Source organism: Rhincodon typus, chromosome 25 (assembly GCF_021869965.1).
Source record: "Rhincodon typus isolate 14 chromosome 25, sRhiTyp1.1, whole genome shotgun sequence".
Taxonomy (NCBI): domain Eukaryota; kingdom Metazoa; phylum Chordata; class Chondrichthyes; order Orectolobiformes; family Rhincodontidae; genus Rhincodon; species Rhincodon typus.
In genome coordinates, this window is record NC_063356.1 from 13,010,986 (window position 1) to 13,030,625 (window position 19,640).

The following is a 19,640-nucleotide window of genomic DNA, read 5'->3' on the forward strand; positions in this document are numbered from 1 at the left end:
TTCACAATGAAGGCAGTACACAGCTTTTGCAGTGCATAGTGAAGATGGTACACGGCAATTACAATACCTGGTGAAGATAATACACAACAATTGTAGTGTGCAGGGAAGGTGGTACATGGCAATCGCAGCACATGGTGAATGTTGTCCACAGTAAACATGGTACATGGTGATTACAGTACATGGTGAAGGCGATACACAGCAATTACAGTACATGGTGAAGGTGGTACATGGCGAAGGCAGTACATGGCCATTAAAGTACATGGCTAATGTGATGCACTGTGAACGTGGTGCACAGCGAAGGTAATGCACGGTGATTGCAGTACATGCTATTAAAGTGCATGGCTAAGCTGATGCACCACGAAGATGGTGCACAGTGAAGGCGATACATGGCAATTGCAGTACACGGCGAAGGTGGTACATGGCGATCACAGTATATGGCTAAGGTGGTGCATTGCAAAGGTGGTACACGGTGTAAGCGGCGTACTGTGAAGGTAGTACATGGTGAGGGTGGTACTTGGCCCTGAGGGAGTGAGTGGGGAAGGTTGACCCTCAGCGACATGGAGCAGGGTCTCAGTGGGGTGGGGAGGAGAGGCCCCGCCCCTTACCCTGACCCCGCCCCTTACCCTGACCCCGCCCCCTCACTTATTTTCCCCCCCTCGTTCTGGCCCCGCCCCCTCTGACCCCTGACCCCCGGCGGCGTCACAGCAGCAATGGCGCCACCCAGTGACTTCCTGTCCAAGCACTCTATTGTTCTTTATGAGGATTTTCAAATCTTATTTTGGAGGTTAAAAAAAAACGCGCCGATGGTGCCGGCTCTGCCCAGGCGGCGCTTCCTCTCGCTTTTCCCACTTGTTATTCCATCTGGGGGAAGGAAGATGTCGGGGGAGGAGGTCGACGACGGCCGCCGGTGGCGTCTTCGCGGTGAGTTGTGTTTTTCTTTTTTTTTTCCACACATCACCAGCTCCCCCCCTCCATCCACACACACCACCCCCCCCCACCACCTTCATCCCGCCGGCGTGGAAAAGGAAAAGATTAAACCTCGCACATAGACACACAGCAACAACAACAAAACACCCCCCCTCCCTCCTCGCTCCTACAGTAATAAATAAAATATAAATATTGTTGTAGAGGAGGAGGTGGCGCAGGCCGCGAGTCAATGTGTTGATCTCGAGGTCTCCACAACAACAATAACAACATCTCTTCACCCCCCAACCCCACTCTCTCCTTTTCACTACTTTTACCAGTCATTACTTTGCTATGTTTTATCTGTTTATTTCCAGTGGTCAAATGTGAAGTCAGAAAGAGAATTTTCGCGTAAAACACAACGACACCCCGGCTTTCGCCAGCTCTCTGTACTTTTTTTTGTCGTTTCTCCTCCTTCCGCCCCCCCCCAAATAAAAATGCTGTGAACTTTTATTTTAGGTGAAAAGATTGTTTTCCCTCCACTTTCCTCATGGCATTCGTGTGTGACTGTCTGATCCCAAACCTTTATCTTCATAACAAGTGTTTGGAACATCCCAGCACGTTGGGAAATCCTCCGTCTCTCTTCTCTCCTGGGATTTTCTTTCTTTCTCTCCACAAGTCTTTATCGGAAAAAAATTGCTAAATGTATCTACGTGTAGATTCTAACTGCCTTTCTTCTCCTGTTACTATTCTCTCTTTTTCTGTCAGTCCAAGGTTGTGATTTTTCTTTCATTTCTCTCTCTCGTGGTTGCCACATGATTAATTTTTTTAAACAGTTTGATGACATGTCGGTGATTATGATGCCAGAGGGAACGTCATTAATCCTCTTGGTGCAAATAAGTACGCATATATTTCTGCTGCCTTTAACTTTGTCTGGTAGAAATTCCTGATTTTATGCAGCATCCCCAGCCCCCTCCTGTCTGTGTCATGAATGTAAGCAGAAGATCCTTTTCTGTTTCTCTCGGGGTGTTGGGGGCCGAATCCCTGTTTAGGTGGATTATGTTTTTTAAAAAAATGAGTCTTGGCTCTCTGGAGTAGGAATCACTGTAACTCCTCCGCCGTGGGTTTGATACTTTGTCGTCGTTGCCATAAAGCGTAAATGGAAGGCGAATATGTTTTTCTTTAAAGTCCTGGCCGGAATTCTTATCTGTGCCAAGCCGCAGGCAGCAGAATGGGCAGTTCAGAAGCGAGTTTTTTTTTGTTGCAGACTTGCGTGCGTTTGTATAGTAGTGTACATATCGCACTATTAATAGCCTAAACGGCGTATAAAACTCTACCTGATGTGTAACATCGTGAATTACATCCCGCAGTATCTCCCCTCTGCACTGTCTCTGAGAGATGGAGGATACGATTGTGTCTTCCTGTGAAACTTTTGTGTGTAATAGTTAACAGCTGCAGTTTTTTATGTTCCGAAAGTGTGGATCTGGGAGATTTTTGACAATTTTCATTTCGGACAGGAGGCATATATTCCCTTCTAGTGAAAGCAGGTGCTTATTTCAATTTGCAGGTCAGCTATGGCCTAATTGGACCCCATGTATTATTGTTATATTCAACCACGTTATTCTGCATTTTGCCAGATTATCTTCGTGGCGTTTGCAAACAGCTGGTGTATTCTATCAAATGTGCAACTTTTACAATAACCCTGTAACTCTGATAGGTAGCTGCAAACAGGAAAAGAACTGCACAGACTGCAGGTCATCATTCCTGGATCATGTCATGGAATTTGAATTTTTGGTATCCATAGGAAAATTTATCTTTTGTGATGTGCAAATGTATTTGACTTCATTTCAAATCATAAATTTCAGTCTAATTGGATTGTGACATTTTGCAATGCATTTCCTTGCATCTCTAATTTCTGCATTCTTTTTCCTTGCTGCTATCAAAAACTCTTCAGTTCCTGCTAATTTCTACCCTTCTGTTTATGTAAAGTTGCTACTGGTGCTTAAGGCACTTATTCTATAGATTTCAATACAGCTGATTTTTTTTTAAAAAAGAAATCCTATTGTAAAAACGCTGCTCCCTTCTTGAATTGATTTTCTTTGCTTGCATCAGTTTGTATATGAGAACATTACACACAGTAAATTCTACTTCAATTCTGTGTTTTGCCTTAATTACCTGTGTTAAGTGCCTCAATTGATACTTGATCAGTGGTGACTTGGCTAAAAGTATGAGAAGAACACAGCAAATGTCTCTTTTGCAAGGTTAGATAGGTAAAATGTTAGCCAAAGTTTCTGATCAGTCTAGTTATTCGTTTTGGGATTAATTTAAATCTGCTCACTTAATCCTGAAATATAAATGTTTTTTCCAATAATTTTAAGTTGTGCGTGATCAAGAATTAATATTAAGATGACAGTCAAGTGTAATGAACAACACATCATTTTTCACACGAACTTAATGTTAACAGTGATATTTAGAAATTCTTGAATGTGGATGATGGATGTGGGTAGGATTGAGTTTAGCTGTAATTCCCTAATCTTTTCTCCACTTTGCCTGTCCTCAACTTCACTATTCGAGCAACCGACAGATGCTTAATATCACTGTTTATGTGTAAAGAGTGGGAGACTTTATGGTAAAGTGTGGACTCACCTGTAGAACCTTGTGTCAGGAAGAAGGCACTTGGTGTGAAAACAGAGCAGTACAAGGAGAAAATTTAGCTGAAGAAGGTGAAAGAAACCTTTAAAGATTGTTGGTTGTCTACTTCAAGGTCTGCATCAATTGTCAATTTTGGATTGTCGGGCATGGCAAAGTTAGCATCATTGTCTCCTCTGAGTCAGAAGTTTGTGATTCTTGTCAGTTCGATGACTGAGTGTCGTACATACACCTCAGTACATTACTCCTCTCATAGCAGAGGCACTGTCCTCCAAATGAGATTCAAAACTGACTGTACTTTTCTGTAGGTGTTAAAGATCCCCTGTCACTCTTCAAAGAATCCTTCCAGTGATCTGTCAATATTCTCCTGTCAACTAGTGACACTAAAAACTGATTAACTAACCGTTCATGTATCCTTGCTGTGAAAAGTGGCTGGTGTGTTTGCATAAATTAATCCATGCATGTCAAGGTATTTAATTCATTGTATGTGAAATTCTTTGAGACAATTAAGTATCCATATTGGATCTTGCTCACTGATGTTCCTGTCTTTGTTACTTGAATTAAGTTCTAATTGGCTTGATCTACATTTTGAGATTCTCAACCCTGTGTTTAAATGAATTTGCACCCTTGTCTCTCCCACATTCGTAACTTTCTCCAGCCTCTCAGCCACAGTGTTTCTCCCCCACCCCAGAGACACCCAGCTTTCAGATCCTGTAACTCTTGCTGTTTCTGCACATTTCTATCTCTATTCCACATTCTGGAATTCACACCCTAAATCTCTGTGCCTTCCTCTCCTCATTTAATAACCTCCTTAAACTTTCTTGACCATCTCTGGCCAAGCATTTTGTTGCCCACCTCAAAGAAAGAACTTCCCATTTCATAGCCTCTTCCATGACCTTCGGATATCCTTAGGTGGTTTACAGACAATTAGCTACATTTGAGGGTTAATATCTCCTTTAATCTCTGTCAGTCTTTGCCTGACTGCATCTCTGCAAAGCACTTAGGATTTTTTTTCTGCTTTCTGAGGCACTTAGTCAGTAGAAGTTTGACTTATTCCTCTTTTAATAGACAAACTCCTGTTCTATTGACTGTCCAGTTAAGATTAGGAAAAGAATACTGAATGGCATTAATATATTATCACAATAAAATGGTATGACACGGGATGCTATTGAAACCTTTACCTGATTTTGTTGCTCACCAACCCACCCCATAGACCTATGCTAGCGTGTAGTTAATTCAGTCTCTCAAGCAGGTGGCCAGTTTTGGTTTGTAAACTTTTATATAGCTGCTATTTCCAAAGAAAGGTATCTTTGCTGAGTTCATTTCTCCATGCCTCACCATCCAACATATATGCTTTCAGCAAGGCTCAGCAAAAGTCTGATGACCCTGGAATATTTTCCAGCTGGACATCCAACCTTTTTGCAACACCCAGCTTAGATCAGTTCATTCCACAATGCCTGGGTATCATATCTGATGTCCTCTGGTCTGTGTTTTTTTTATGCAATGCAGTATGTGAACTGGCTGTCAAGTTTCAGGTGCCTCTTCCTTCTGAACTTTAAATTGCAACAAAATGTTTGTACCTGAGTATTTTTCTATAATGTATTAAGCATACTTGATATTACTTTTTCATGGTGTTATTTTCAAGATCTTTTGCAATAGTGAATTGACAGCATACCTTTTTATGCTTCCACGCCTGGTTAAAATGGTTCATTAAGTTGCACATTGAGAGTTAAGTGGAACAGTGGCACAATGTGTTGTGAAAGTGTGGGATTTTATTGATCGGCTGTGCATGAAGGGCTTAATGCTTGAATGTTGTGCAAAATTAACCAGAGGAATTGTGATGAGAGGAATGGTCAGTGAAAACTTAGGTTTGAATGTTCTCATGTCTTCCCCCTTTCACCTGGAGGTGTGACTGGTTGTGATTCAATTCCATAGGCTGCAGCAGTGCTCTGAAACCTCAACTAAATGGGAATTCTTGAGGAAGTGAATGTTCAGAAGCATCTTTTGTAATGGTCTCTTCCACGGTCAATATGGGTCAGCTAATTTGGCATTAACCTGGAATTCACATGTTTTCTATCAGTACTTGAACAACACACATATACTTGGTTTTTGGGGACAGAATTGAGGAGAGCTGTAAAAGATGATCATCCTGTTTTGCACTTAAAATCCAGCAATAACTTGTTCACTCCTAATTGATTTGGCAGTGACTTTTCACCAGGTGTGATGTAACTTAATTTGTACACGTTTCCAAAAAGGGACACAGAATAATACAGCGCATAGAGGCCTTTTTTCCCCTTGAACCCATGCCACCTTTCTGCAAGAATAATTCAGCTAGTCTCACTCATGATTCTTTTCCTGTAACTCTACAAATATTCTTCCAGCTGCTTATCCAGTTCTCTTTTGAAAGTCACAGTTGCATCCACCTCTGACACCTCTCAGACAGCGTATTTCACTTTGGTACCACTTCTAAGCAACAAAGCTTTTCCTCATGTCACCTTTTTGTTATTTAGCCAGTCACTTTAAGTCTGTGAGTCTTCAGGTTCATGGCTCTTCTGTTATTGGGAGCAGTTCCTGTCAGACTAAGCCCCTCATGACCAACGTCATGATAATGCATTTCACTGGAGATCACGTAGACGATAACTGTTTACTTCATAGGTCTAAATATCATAAAGCAGTTCACAAGGGCAGCAGTTAGACTAACCAGGTAGAAGGACTAATTGATAGGACAGATTGTCCAAAGTACATTTTGAAGAGGATATTGACGAATGTGGAGGGAAGGGGAATAAAATGAAGAGTTGTCAGATGTCAAAGTGCTGACTGACTGGAACATCAAGATGGCAAATTTGCATATGGGAATGTGGCCGTAGAGGTTTAGAACACAAAATGGGAATTTTGAATGGGCTCGGGGAGGTTGAGTCACTGGAAGTTGGTGGAAATCAATACCTGGAATAACATGGGGCACAGAACTGTGGGTCACTTGACTTAAGGCAGAGTTGGGAAGGATGGACAAGAGAGTGCTCCAGAAATCAAGTCTTGAGGTGTTGGGATGGCCGAAGATTTCAGTGGTAGTGGATTTGCGGCTATCTGTGTAATGGACATGGGACATTACTAATCTTGCTGTTGAACTACTTGCATGATTTGAAGCTTTATTTTGTGAGACAAGCACTGGAGATTCTGATTGGGCATCAGTGTTGGTGGTAGAATTAGTGGCTGAGGTGTGATTTTTTTTTAAGTGAAACATGACTGCAGTGATCTCGCTGATGTTGGAGTTGGCAAAAGTCTTCATCCAATACTTAGTAGTGATCAAATGTCAGAGCAGATGCTGAGATTTGGATGGCATTTACTTACAGATCCATAGATGCTGTGATCTGTGTTTGGAGATGTTGCAAGGGATAATGTCTTGAAAAGCAGTAGATGGATGTCTGGGATGAAAGCATGGCGCATGGTGAAGGTAGGTGGGTATAAAAGGAGAAGGAATAAATGGATGGGTGGGGATAAGGTTAGGGAGGGTGGTGCCTTGGAGATTCATCATTGATTCGTTGTAATGAAGGTGGGAACAGTGGTCAGTTATGTTGAAGGCAATGGACAAGTAAATGAGCAACGATGTAATGTGTTAGCAGCTGCATGACATCTTTGATATCTTCAGACTGCAAATGTGGAGTGGTGGGAGAGATGAATGTGAAATTAGTTGATGGATTCTTTACAAAAGACAAGGAAGCACTAGCATTTCTATCGTGCTGTTTATGACCACAGGATGTGCCAAAGTACTTTATTGCTGGTAAATTGTTCCTGAAATGTAATCACGGTTCCAGGCAAATGTGGCTGTCAGTTTGTCCACAACAACTCTTTAGTAATGAGATAATACTTTAACATTTTTTTACTCAAAGATAAAATTGTTGGCAAGTAGAGGGCCTTCCTTTATGCGCAATGGGCAAGTATCTCGCCTGTATTATGGTGCTTCTAATAATACAGCGCTGTCTTGAGATTAAATTTAGTAATCAATCTGCATTATGTGTCTGGAATGAGACTTTGACACCACCTCCACCCCTTTTAAAAATAATTCTGACTCAGAGCAGAGGGTTGCATCCACACCAAACTGAATCAGAAGGGGTCTGAAAGCTTCCTCATCATTTTGATTTCTTCAGTAATCTTAGCCACAGGATTAGCTAAATTGTTGATGCTTTCTTCAAAGTAACTTCATAAATTTCTTAGTGTACTGATGAGTCATTAGACTGAGTCAGTAGAAATTTGGCATGATATACTGCCAAGCAATTATAGTGTGAGTATTATTGTTGACCCAAGCTTCCCTGAGCTGTTGGAGGGAGAAAATTAAGCAATATTCCCTCTCTCCCATCAAGTGATTCCTAGTGGAAATCTGTGCCTATCTGTGTAGGCAAAAGGCTATTTTGACTGCGATGTCACCCACAGGTGAATAGCTTGATGGCACTTAATATCCAAATTATGTATGAAAACTGACGAGTTGGCCGAAGATAGCAGGTTATGGAACTGTAGCTCAAGTGAGCTCAGTGATTTTAGGGAAGAATAACATGGGATAGAGAAAGTGGAAGGGAAGCATACAGTATGCTTTCTGCAATAATTCAAGCAATCAGCAACAACTTAATTAGCCTACTCGTGGCATGAAGAGACTGGAGTTATTACACACCGAGATCCACAGAAATAGAAAGAAGTGTTTTTCACAAAAGTGGTGATTGTCAGTGAATGCAAATGAGAATTTGAAATGACTGTTAATTGCAGATTTGAAGGGATGTCAGGGTATAACCTCATCGTGAAGTATCTTTTTCTTTGTTTGTAGGAGAAAAGCAAATTGAAAGAAAAATCGTCCAATGCTTGTCCTTCAAATTGAGGCCTAGCTCTTTACCACAGTACTGAGATAGGAGCTAAAATGTGACATTCCGTTTGATTAGCTTCCCCCCAACCCCTGCTGCTTTCTCCTTTCAATAAAATAGCAGGACGGGATGGTGGCAAATCCTGTTGGAAGATAAGGAAAATAAACTTGTGGATAGAGTTCTCCTTTTCAAACAAATACTTAGGGATAGAGCCATTGCCCAGGAGTACTCCTTTAAAACAAAGAACTTTTTTATATTGCTTAAATTAGGTGTTTGGAAAAGTAGCACCTTATCAGAAGAAAAGCACTTATTCTAGAAGTGCAACGCATTGTCTTCGAGATTGCATTAATAAAGTGGTAATTGAAAATAATGGTAATTTAAGCTAAAACATCCCATTGAAAACTGATATTCATTGTCTTCATCTCTCTTTTACATTCACCCCATCCCCCTCATCCTTTCTATTCCCTGTGCGATCTCTTTATATTTTGGGTTTCCAGCTTTCACAGTCTTTCTTTTTACCTCTGCTGTTGAACTGCTGAAATTGGCCATTGTCCTCTTCCAAGGCGAGTTTATATAAAAAAAAAACTGGCACAAGTTAATTTCTTCTTGCACATGTCCCGTGTATACTGGATCAGCAGCTGCTCCCTTTTTAAATTTCTTAAGATATCGCCCAGAATAAACTGTTACACCCTGCTTACACTAGCACAAAGCAGGGTAGTAATGCTAGCTTAAAATGGCAGCAGCATTTAAATCTCTACATGGGTTGGGAAAATATCAGGAAAATAGTGATTTGTATCAGTAAGACACTTATGCAGCTGCTTCTATGTTCAAGGCAAAGAATCAAGCGTCAAAGAGGTCATTTTTTATGCTAGTTTTACTCTGGCATAGGTTAATCCTAGGATTTATACTAGGGGTCTTGAAAACTTATACCAGGGTAAATGTGAGATACTATGGAAGAGTGGAAATCAGTTCAGTTTAACATCAGAAGGTAATTGTGGGTATTCCTGAGGAAATAATACCCACCTTGCTGTGGCATTTGAATTCTTGATTACAGAGGGGTCTTTCTTTTCGTAAATTGCTGAGTTTCATTTAAAATGAGACCAGCTTCATTTTCTTTAATGCTCTCCAATTTGTGAGTTTCAAGTTATCTGTGCCAATATTTTGTAAAGTGAAATGGAGAAATGCCCTGTCAACACTTGCACCTTTTGATTCTTCTTAAGTAAAACCACGGAGGAACAATTGCTCCCATTGTGTAATTAATTGTTTGAAGTTTTGCATATCTGTCTGTATTAGTATTATTTAGGATATTCAGAAAGCAGTTAATAGAAGTAGTAAACTAAATTTTTAAGAGAAATTTTCTAGCATGTGCCAATCTTTGGAGTTCCAGGACTACTATGTCTTTGCGACTAGCGGTGACATGCCATGTATTCTGGCATTCTCGGCGTCTGCAGCATATTGATGCGCAGTCATTGTGGAACAAAACATTCCATTTTCAGCTGCAGCTTGTCAGAGATCAGTGATGCTAATATATGTCTGAGCAAACTTGAATCGTCCAGACATTGTCACTTTAGCTTGAGTAATTTTGGTTAGGTTATCTACTGTTTAACTTGATGTGCACCAATGTTTTCCAGTATCCTTTTTCAATCTCAGAGGATTGATGATTAAATCAATGGAACATAAAATATTCTTATGCGTAAATGAAATGATTGCATTATCCCGTCTGGGTTGCCATTTTGAATCAGGGCAGGCTCAGGAAAGTGTGGCAGCGAGTGATATACTGACTAACGTGATGAGTATCATTTCTGTTTAAGAGGCAGAATGGAGTCAGTAAAAACTTGCAGGATCTAGGTGAATGCTAAACCCACTATTTGATATGATTATAGATGATGATGCCTTCTGAGGGAGTGTTATGTAGTACTTCCTTGCACATTTTAAAAAAAAGGGTTGCTTTAAATTGACCAGCATGCAAAATCCATTGCAGTAATTATTATTTTTCTATTGTTTGGGTAGCTGACAGGCGACACATTAGGAAAATTCTGTAGTCGTAACCATATGTGCTATCGAAGGAAGATGGCACGTCAGCTTATTCTCACCTTTCATGAATAGGCTATTAACACATTCTGAAGCTTTTGTTGTGTGACTATCCATCGTTAAATGGCTGATTAATGGGGCAGGCCACAGGACAAAAGGGTGCAAGGTCACCTTAGATCACTGGTGGGGGGTGAGCTGCAGCTGGGGGGAAAAGAGAAAAAACAATCACACTTGTTTATAACCAGAATAGCTTTTTCTTATCAGGAGATTTTGGAATGAGTAAAGGAAAATCTGACACTCCTCAACATGAGAACTTTGCAGGATAGCTGTGATGTGGAAGAAACTAGTCAAACTTAAATTATATGGCCTAATCATCATCTAATTTGGTTTACATTCTCTAACTGTACATACAATTTTAAGAAACAATTTTAAAAGAGCACTACTTTCTTTTGTTGTATGTAGATTGCACAATGAGTTTATTACTATTTTGTGTCTTGAGTTGAACCTGCTGAATTACGAATGTGTTAGACCAACAATCGGAATATTTGCAGCACTTCACAGCCCTTCAGTTTTTCTATACATGACGTAAGACTGGCCAAATAGCAAAGGGTTCAAGATGTAACATTGCACAAAACCAAATGCATCGGCTGGTTCTCTGAAATTCAAGATTGATTGTTGAGCAGCCTCTCCTCCTTTTTTTTTGTTGCAACCACCTTGCTATATGGTTGGAGCAAGAATCCAAAACTGAGTGTATGTAACTAGTTGCAAAAACAGCTCTGGACTGCAAACAAAATGGGCTTCATCTTATTGTCTGGGGTGCATCATGAGGAAGTGCCCTTAATTTGTAACCATGGTGGGAGTTCATTGCCTTTGTATACTTAACAATGGACTTTAATTTGCTAACAGATAATGTTTAGTAGTTTGGTGTATTTTCCAAACAAAATTAATCAAAGTATTTGCCCTGGCAACAAATAGCATTAAAGCTATGGAGCAAAACTGGGACATCTTGCAGCTCTCAAACATTCGGTGTTCTTTTTTAAACATTCAAAAATAATTTTAAGAAGAATGACGGATATTTGGAATGATTACACTGCTGTTATCTATCTGAAATATTGCTGATATGTGAAATCTCGAGCAAAATCGAGTTGTTTATAACAGTTACTTGGGCTCCTAAGATTAAACGTTAACCTTGAAATCACTTTCAGGTACCGATTGAAATTGAAGGGTGGGAAAAAATTTGCAAAAACTTACCTGAAAATCACAGTAAACCTATCAACAAATAGTTTCTCCCTTAATAGACAGCTGAAATAAAATTTTATGTTTATATTTCAGACATCTGTTCTGAATTTGTTTCTTTAAAAGATTGATGTTATTCTGTGCCTCACAGAAACTGTTGGTGTGCTCCAAATTATAAACTGAATGCAGTCACTAGGACTGTGACCCATCTACTGCAGGTTATCGGGAAATAATCTGCAGTTAAATGCTAGGAAGTTATGCAACAGTTACACTGTCAACTGACATTCAATTTTTATTTACAAAATGGACACACGTTTTTCTTTAGCAGAAATGCATAGTTGATTTATGCACTACTGTTGACTGAGCTGGCAGTAACACTGCCAAAACTAGTCCCAGTCCATCCCTTCCAGTTTCTGCAGCAACAAATCGCCAAGAGCTTAACTCCTGCCCCACCAGCACAACCACGATTCAGTGAGCCCTGTTTGGATGTGTACGTACAAAGACTAATTTGGGTTTAGCTGCAATTTCTGTTCTTTACCCTGTTGTGCCAGACTGTTGAACGTCTGCTTATATCTATGCAAAGTACAGGAGGGTAGCCTGCTTCAACTTGGTGCAGTAGCTCATTTGTCAGCACCTGGGGATGGGTGAAGAGAGACAATTGTCACAATTATTTTTACACTCACTATTAAAGTAATGCTTGAAGGATTGGAATATTCTGTCCTCCCTGTCCATTTTCCTCCCATGTTTTCCCCTTTGCCAAATCCTACCCAAGGAAAAGTTACAGAAATGTCTTGCTGTATTTGATACGTTGAAAACTGTCATTGATTTAGGGCATATTTCTATATTTTTAGGCATGGAAAACTGTTTACAAATTTCTGATGTTTGGCATTGGTACAAAATAAATCGTAATGCTGAGTTCACATAAAATTTATGTTTAAAATTTGATGAGTTTTGGCATTCATAATGTTAAGATAAAAACAGAATGGATTTGAATCTTAGATAACAAGTTGTAGAGCTGGATGAACACAGCAGGCCAAGCAGCATCAGAGGAGCAGGAAAGCTGACGTTTCGGGTCTAGACCCTTCTTCAGAAATCCTTTGTTATCTCAGATTCTCCAGCATCTGCGTTCCTACGACCTCTGGATTTGAATCTTTTTTTCTTTACACTTCATCTTGAGGACAGAGAATTGCACTCTGATATGTTTCATATTTGATTCATGATTGTTGGCAGACTTCTGTGTCCTGCAATTGGTTTCTATGTGGGCATACTATTGGAGAGAAGAAGCTATTTTCTGAAGAAGGGTCCCGACCCGAAACGTCAACTTTCCTGCTCCTCTGCTGCTTCCTGGCCTGGTGTTGCCCTCCAGCTCCACACTGTGTTATAGGAGAGACATTCCTGGCTAACACTGACCCCTTTTCTCTGAGAGCAGTAATTCCAAAATTAAATATTCCAGAAGTACATCCGTTGAAATCAACTAAATTAACACAGATCTCATATCAGACTAAGGCCTCTTTATGACCGCAGTACTGCATTGTAAGGCTATTTGTTTGTTAATGATGAGAGAAATGTAATGTAAAGGCCGATTTTACAAAGTTTCTATGCATCACTTACCTCTGCAATCCAGCTGTCTGGATTAATATATCTATATCTTCCCATTACTCTTGATTTTTATTTGTAGTTGTACTATTAATGTTTGTGCAGTATTTTGTTTTCCTAATGTTGACTAGACATGATCTAGCAATTGACTCATGGACCAATTTGGCTGAATGGCCTGTTTCTGTGTCATAATTTATTTATATTTCTCTGATTCTCTACCTTTTCTCTTCCTCCCAGTTCAGAAACATCAAATTGTTTTACTCCATCTGTTTCCTTGAGGGCTTGTTGAATGGTTCAGAGTGTGCCAGGTGCCCTGCAGTACTTTACCATCATACCATACTTGAGTTGTGAGCGGAGTGAAACATCACTATTGTGTGCACATCTACAGGGTTCCTGCTTCTAATCATTAATCGTTTAGCTGCCTTTGCAAAATGATATTTCCCAGTGTAAAAAACTGTGATGTTGGTCTTTGTTGATATTTAAACTGATTTATTGTCCAGTTGTTGAATTACTGGCACTTCATTCCTATCTATCATAATACTTGATTGTAAAACACTTTGGGGCCTCTTGAGCTAGTGAAAGGTGCTACACAAATACAATTCTTTTCCTCCTTTTACAAGCATTATTGCCAAGTGAAAGTGTTTTGATGCTTGGCCCTTCAAATAGGAGCCAGCTACCTCCATGGAATGTATAGGCTGGTGTCATGTTCCAGAAAGAAAACACATTGTGAATATGTTTGTATTCCCCTGCCACGCTATAAGAGACGGTCTCTCTTGTTACTGTATTTTTAGTTGCATGAACTTTTGGAAATTCATGTCCTTCTGTTGACCCTAATTTTCTTTGAATATGCAGTTGATTACTGTGAAGGAACAAGCTGCAGAGTGTCTCTCTGGTTTTGTCATTTTGTCTGTATACTGCTGGATTGACAATGTCAGCTTTGTTATGCATTGGTGTTAACTGTAATTATATGAAATCAGCCTTTTTTGGTTCAGTGGACTCTACTGTTAATATATTATCTTAAAAAAATACATCTGCAGTATAAATACTCTTGCAGATGAACTCCACCTGAGCATTTTCTGTTATAAAAGATATCTTTAAATCTTTTTAAAATTCAGCTATATTCACATTTCTTAGGATACAACGCTTCAACACTAGGTCAGTCTACCCTGATCAAATGCTGCCTCGTAATTCTGATTAGTGTGGAGATTTAGTAGATAATCCATCTTCCATGCAAGCTTTGCCGTTGATCAGTATTCACATCTTCCCTCTAGCTGCATTGCATGTCTAATGTCATAAGTGGTTTTACACAGGAACTGCATCTTTATTAGATTGGGGAGCTGCACCTGTAAATGTTTGCTTTGAAAAAAATGTTTTCATCTGAAGCTTGCCTATACTGATGTATATGTTTTGAAAATTTGATATATTTGAGAATTGCTCTGACAAAATGTCATGTTGCCAGTTTTGTCTTGTATTTCGCCATCTTTTGTGCTAAAGGAATATTATATGAACTGCACATAACCCATTCTGTGCAAAATGCATTGATCGAGGTTTTGTCAAACACATTAAAACTCATTTAGAAAGCAAGTTCCAGGGAGAGAGATGTGAATGATGTTTAGCCAGAAGTTACAGGCTGCCTGAGAACCTTTAAATGTGGTTCATAGTTTCACTTCAATGAGAATCACCTTCATGACCTTTAACTGAATGCTTTTCCCTCTCCCTAGGCTGTGCTCAGTCATTTTATTTTTCATGCAGTGTTGGACTACCTGCTTCACCCATGTGCTGGCTTTATTTCTGCATTCACAGTTAAAATTAGTTGTTGCTTCTCATCTGGCTTATGTTTATCCTCGTTTGAATCTTGTGTTGCAACTCCCGTTTGAAATGACCCTCCAGGACATGTGTATTCACTGCTGAAGAATATTAGCATGTTATCTTAAGAATGTACCTATGGTCTTTTCTACAGTTTTCCCAAGTCAGACACGTGAGAATTTGCGATTATAGGAGAAATAGGGATTTCTGGTACATGGGTTCTAAACCGAGGATTTGTTTTCTGGCGTGTTTTTAAGATTTTCTTCAGAATTTCCCAGAATCACATACATTTCTCAAAATTGCCTAAATCGGCATTCCAAATAAAATGTTGACGCTTCTCTTTCTTTCTTCTCACCCCACACCCTCGTCCCACCCCTTCTGCTGATTCATTTGGGAAACTAGGGATCAGCAGCCATTCCATTCTTCATCTGTGAGCCTTGATGAGTTTCAGGAGGCTGTTGAACTGTAGGAGACATCACTGCTGATCTTAAAATTCTTTTCAATGTGCTTGGTGTACCCACAAGACTCAGTCTTTTAAGATTAGGGTCAGAAGACTCCTGGCTGATATCCTCTTCTCCATGACTCCAGTCACCATGTATGTTAATTGTAGTTGCTGTCTTGATTCAGGTTACTACACTCTGCGCAGGGAATCAGATGAGTATTTCTAAAAAGATAGAATGCCTCCATTGGGAGACTGAAAGTTTTTGATCTGCAGATTTCCTCATGACTGCTGTGTGTTCACTGAACAGGAACTGTGTTTCTGTGAGACTGGTTCTGCTAGATATCTTCCTCTGTCCTCTACTTGACTGTTTAGAAAAAGCAGTCTTATCATAATCTGGCTGTGGCATGGCAAAATGTCCCCTGTGAGGACATAGCCTTAAAGCTAGGGATTTAATTCTGTTCAGGCAAGCATGCCAGTCAAATGGGTCAGTGCCAGATTCCACAGATTGCTACCGTTCGCAGATCAGTTATCAGATTGCGCAATTTTGCTTGATGATGCATATACAGTAGTAGGACTTGTTAATATGTGATCACTGACTGTATAGTAGGGTAATGTTTATATGTGAAACTTGTAATTCTGCAGACAAAGCATAGGTCTTTGGCAATGCACGGTGGTGTTATTTGTGAATGGATGACGTTGATGCGTATTTTCCATTGAAAGGCAGTAGTGCTGAATTTTACAAAATAGAGTCAGAGTGTAGCTTTCTTACCAAATTCTGAATAAACTCAGTGAACTTCCATATTTCTGTTTGTGTTTGAATTCTTTTTTGCACGGTTTTCCTAAGGTATTTACTGTTTTATGAAAAAAAAGTAACACTTCAATTCAAGGAGTTTTCTCGTATCTTGTTCTTGCCGTAACTTATCCTTTGTTTAATTCAGCTGATTTGTTTAAAAAATAAATTTCAAAGACATTGCAGTTTTAGATAAATTCTTCTCAAGTTCTTCAGTTTTTAAAAAAGGATGTTCAATTCGAATTGGATATTAGAATGAGCTTCTGGAGTATTTTGAGAGACAGCTAATGTTTCCCTTCTGTCTTTGACTGCAATGTTAGCAGACTATTGAGAAAAATAACTTAAATTATCCTGTGAGGGAGGTTTTCCTATCTCTCGATGTTGTTCTCCTTTTCCCCACCTCCTCCCTCCCTCCTTCATGGGTGCAGGAGGTAAATACTCAGTATCCCTTGTCACTCTATTCCTTTCTAACAGGCTGAAACTATAATGCCCTGCCTGTGACCTGTTTCATACCTTGAGGCGGGATCAAGGGCCAGAACCGGTGTCAATTTGGAATTTCAAACAACTGCACAAGCATAAGCTTGCCATTTTATTTTAACGTTACTCCAGTGAGTACTGTGGACTGAGGAATTTGTCCCACTGAGTCAACCCTGGGATTATTCCTTGAAGATTTGTAATAAATAAAGCATGAGTAAAATGCAATCTGGGTCTAATTCAGGATCTATTGGGGCTAGTTTTGGGCAGTTCACTGCTGTGGCTGAATCTCATTCTGGTCTGAACATGTCAGCATTATTTGTGATCATTTTAGTATGCAGCAGATTGAGAGGAGGAAGTAAGAAAAGGATTAACTCACTAATTGCATCTTGCCAATTTTCTTGGCTTTGTGGATGTCTGGTTATTAATAACAGTGAGGTTCATTTTGTTCACATGCGATATTAAGAAAGCCCAGTGTGTCACCCTGCACTGAGAATTGTATCAGCTTAAACAGAAAAATCTGGTTTTCCATTGATATAGCTGAATGTTTAAAAATATGTACTTTTCTTTGTGTATACTTCCCTTTTCTCTGCTATGATGTGCAGGTTATGATGGGGAATAGTTGCACAATTAGCCCTAATCCTCCAGTATTTCACTCAAATGGCAATTGCTCATAGGTGAGGCATCGCATTGAGTGCTCGCTAATTCCCTACCGTACCGTTTGACACTGAATTCATATCCAGTTTAGCTTCTCTAGAACATGGTGTGTTTTTGTTCTCACAGCTGGCACTGACTCTCTTTAGGGATATGAGGGAAGTTGGGAAATGGTAACTTTCAGAGGAACCTGGTTGTCCTTGTACACGTCACGGAGAGTTAATTGTGCTGGTACAAAAACAACTAGCGAAGCAAATGCTATGTCAGCTATTACTCTGAAAGAATTAGAGCTTAATAATGAAAAAGTCTTGAGCCATTTGTACAAGAATTTGATGAAACCATAACCTAAAGTAGCGTGAACAGCTTTGGCCTCCTAACTCAAGGAAGGATATATTAGCCTTTTGGAGTGCAATGAAAATTCACTGGACTGATTCTGGGAAGTGAGAGGATTGTGACGTACCAAGAGATAGAGTAGACTGGACCCGTGTTCACTAGAAATACAAAAGGTAATCTCATTGCACCTAAAATCTTAAGGGACTTGATATGTTACATGTTGGGAAGATGTTTCTTTTCCCTGGTTGTTGAGAATACAACCGAGGGTCACAGACTCAGGCTTAGGAAATGCATTTAGGACGGAGATAAGGAGATGTTTATTCATTCTTGGCATTATGATCTTTGACAATCCCTACTCCAAAGGGTTGTGGACACTTATTGTTAAATATCTCATGACAGAGATCATGGCTTTTTGGATACCGAAGAGAATGGGGAATGTGTGGGAAAGTGCAGTTGGCAAATAGAGAATGGATCAGCCAAGATTTTATTGGATAGTGGATCAGGTTCGAAGGGCTGAATAATGTACAGCAAACCTTTTATAAACAGGCACCTCTGGGACCAGGAGTGTGCCGGTTGGTCAAATATTCTGGAAAATCAAAAGGTAAACACACTAAACCCTGAAGTCAAGCTTTGAGGCATCAACATCCCTCAAAAAATCTATGTAAAACTATCAATTCACCTACTAAAATCAATGTAAAAACACATAATAAGTAATAGAAATGTAATGCAGGGGTATCCACATCTCTTATAATTCATTTACAGTATAAATACTCAGACACAGCAGTAGATCATGGTATTTGAGGTATATAATTTTTGCCGGTTTATCAAGAGTGCCGATTGATAAGCTGCTGGTTAAAACAAAGTTTGCTGTACTCCTATTTTATGTATTACTAGTTGGCCCATTGGACCAAAGTTATGGTGTTGATTTTTACATTGGATGAGAGCTATTGGCACTGTTGATCAGATGGGTATCAGGTACTGTTGTGATTGAAAAGAGCCCACAGTTGGCAGAGGCAAATCATACATTCCTTTTCCAGTTTGTTGCACTTCAGTAATTTCCAAATTGTTTGATTTTTGCTACCTTAAACCATTCCTGAACTTGGCACTATTCCAAACGCAGCACAGTAGTAGCTAAAGCAGTGCTAAATAAACTAACAAAATTCTTTTTAATGGGGATTATGGTAGTTACATTTTCATTGGTGGAATCAATGTACAAACTCATGGTGATCCTGACTCTCCTTTGGAAAGCCCCAGTAAAGCCCTATACTCCTGTACCAATATGCTTTTATTTGGAGGATTATGGTAGCTGAATTTAAATTGGCCTAATCAACTCAGGAGGTCATGAAGATAATTTTGGCATATCACACAGCTCCAGTAGGACTCTACAGAAAAAACCTCCCTCTCTCTCTGTCTCTTTCATGCACATGGACAAACATATATACTCTTCTTGTCCATGATGCACTTAAGGCAGCCAGCACCCAAAGAATTAAGAATTTTAAGTTGTCATTATATTTGAGGCACATTGAGAGCTGTTGTGGGCAATGATAGTGCCCTACCTCCTGACCTCTGAGCCAAAAGGTTGAACCTACCTCTGAATTGTGTTACAACATGTCAGAGCAGATTGTTTGATTGAAATAACAGTCTGAGCTGTGGAATGATTAGCTGTTTGATTGTATAAGATATTGTAACAGTCTGATCTGAACTCGCCTCAGATTCCAAACACGGTTACCATGATAGGTTACTAGACAACAGTAAAAAATGGGAACCTTAGATGATTAGTGGTTAGAACTGTTTCCTCACAATGCCGGGGACTGGGTTTGATTGCAGCCTTGGGTGACTGTGTGGACTTTGCACGTTCTCCCCGTGCATGCATGGGTTT

At 39.7% G+C, this 19,640-nt stretch overlaps 1 protein-coding gene across 1 annotated transcript in view; it reads left to right on the forward strand.

Annotated features, from left to right (window-relative positions):
- The first annotated feature begins 723 nt into the window (after positions 1–723).
- Positions 724–19,640, forward strand: part of usp49 (ubiquitin specific peptidase 49) — a 32,092-nt gene continuing 13,175 nt past the window's right edge. Inside the window, exon 1 of the mRNA XM_048611818.1 lies at positions 724–921. The gene's annotated coding sequence lies outside the window, so the exon portion shown is untranslated. The remainder of the gene's footprint in view (positions 922–19,640) is intronic.